The sequence below is a fragment of the Carassius auratus genome, chromosome 45 (genome assembly GCF_003368295.1).
Source record: "Carassius auratus strain Wakin chromosome 45, ASM336829v1, whole genome shotgun sequence".
NCBI lineage: Eukaryota > Metazoa > Chordata > Actinopteri > Cypriniformes > Cyprinidae > Carassius > Carassius auratus.
Genome location: NC_039287.1, coordinates 9759686 through 9762424, shown reverse-complemented (window position 1 = coordinate 9762424; position 2739 = coordinate 9759686).

Genomic DNA, 2739 nt, shown 5'->3' with positions numbered 1-2739 from the left:
TTGACAAAATTGACATCCACAGATTCGAAATGATCTACAGAAACCATAGACATCAAGATCATAATTTTCTGATGAATTGTTCAGAAGTTATAAGCAAAAAAGTGCATTTTTGGTATCTCAACACCCATAGGTGGCGCTGTTTCCCAAATTTGGCATGGACCCCCAAGTTATGGTGTAGATGAAGTGAACCAAGTTTGGTATCGATTGATCAATGTTTGGCCGAGATACAGCATCTCAACCCATTTGAGGTCAACCTCAGTAAGTTCACAGCATCATAACTTTTTTTTTCACTAGTGTTCAAAAAATTCTGTTGAGTCATTTCTGTGCGGCTCAGTCCAAAGAACATCTGAGCCAAATTTCAGGAAGAATTGGACTAATTTGGAAGGAGGAGTAGTGCTTAGACTGAATACTGTACTTTTCAAAATGGCCGCTACTGTAATGGGAGGAGTCTTAATGTAAGATATGGAATGGAATCTCCATGAAGAGAACAAAACAGATGTACTAAGTTTTATTTTAATAGAATTAGTGGTTCAAGAGTTATTAATGTTTGAATGTTGAATTTTTGAGCTGGTGGTGGCGCTATAGAGTTTGGCCTAGAGACCCCAAAGTTGGTCAGATCACTAATAATGGTCATCTCTACAAGTGTGCCAAATTTCATCATTTTCCCTTTTTCCCTTCATAGGGCTGCCATAGACTCCCATTAGACGAGAAGAAGAAGAAGAAGAAGAAGAAGAATAATAATAATAATAATAATAATAAAACATACAGATACAATAGGGGCTACAGCCCTCTGGGCTTGGCCCCTAATAATAATAATAATAAAGAAAACGTACAGATACAATAGGGGCTACAGCCCTCTGGGCTTGGCCCTAATAATAATAATAAAGAAAACGTACAGATACAATAGGGGCTACAGCCCTCTGGGCTTGGCCCCTAATAATAAATATAGCTGCAAGCAGCGATACCGGGGCCAAGCCCTGAAGGGCTGTAGCCAGAGCAACGAGCGGGACGAAGCAAAACGGCCAAAACGGAACTCCCATCGGATCGACGTTACCCACCCCGGATTCGATCCCACGACCTCTCGGGTTCGGGACGAGTGCCTTAGCTAAGTGCGCCACATTAGTTGACACACTGTTTGCATGGCGCAGAAGAGAGGTTAAGGTGTGAGAATTAACTCTCAAGAGCCCGAAGTAGCATTTTAGCCAGATTAGCATGCTACGCTAAAAAATGCTAACGTTGCTCAAAGTTAACCAGATAGCTCAGGAGACCCATTAGAGTCAATAGAAACGTGTTAGCATTTTAGCTAATTAGCATGCTAAGCTAATTAGCATAAATCAACCAGCACAGGCACGGTCAACTTCAGAGCTGTACACGTCGGGAACGGGAGTGAATATCAAAAATCTGTTCAGTCATTTCTGTCAGGCCCGGTCTGAAGTTCATCTGATAAAATTTTGAACAAAATTGAACAAGATTTCAGGGAGGAGTAGCGAAAAAACTGTATTTCAATCCATTCAATATGGCGGACAGACGCCATATTGGAAAATGGCAAATGAGACATCATCTGATTCGGCATAACCCACGGAATCAAATGACATAAAAATATCAAAAATCGATCAACATTTACAGTAGTTATAAGGGGTTTTGCAAGAATCGTTATATCTCTTGAACACTAGGTGGCGCTGTCTTCTAACTTCCGGGGTACCTCAGGCACATGTTGTTGATGATGCCTATCGATTTTTGTGAAGATATGTACAATAGATCAAAAGATATAGCAATTTATGACAAAATTCAAAATGGCGGACGGGTGGTCCTGGTGGTCTCGACAAAATTGACATCCACAGATCCGGAATGATCTAAAGAATCCATAGACATCAAGATCATAATTTTCTGATGAACTGTTCAGAAGTTATAAGCAAAAAAGTGCATTTTTGGTATCTCGACACCCATAGGTGGCGCTATTCCCAAATTCGGCATGGACCCCCAGATCATGGTGTAGATGAAGTGTACCAAGTTTGGTATCGATTGATCAAAGTTTGGCCGAGATACAGCATCTCAACCGATTTTAGGTCAGCCTCATCAAGTTCACAATTGAATAACTTTTGAACAAAGAAAAAAATCAAAAATCTGTTCAGTCATTTCTGTGCGGCTCAGTCCAAAGAACATCTGAGCCAAATTTCAGAAGAATTGGACCAATTTTGAAGGAGGAGTAGTGTTTAGACTGAATACTGTACTTTTCAAAATGGCCGCTACTGTAATGGGCGGAGTCTTAATGTAAGGTATGGAATGGAATCTCCATGAAGAGACAAAACAGATGTACTAAGTTTTATTTTCATAGAATTAGTGTTTCAAGAGTTATTAACGTTTGAATGTTGAATTTTTGAACTGGTGGTGGCGCTGTAGAGTTGGTCCTAGAGACCCCAAAGTTGGTCAGATCACTAATAATGGTCATCTCTACAAGTGTGCCAAATTTCATCATTTTCCCATGTTTCCTTCATAGGGCTGCCATAGACTCCCATTGGAGAAGAAGAAGAATAATAATAATAATAATAATAAAACATACAGATACAATAGGGGCTACAGCCCTCTGGGCTTGGCCCCTAATAAAACGTACAGATACAATAGGGGCTACAGCCCTCTGGGCTTGGCCCCTAAATATAGCTGCAAGCAGCGATACCGGGGCCAAGCCCTGAAGGGCTGTAGCCAGAGCAACGAGCGGGACGAAGCAAAACGGCCAAAACG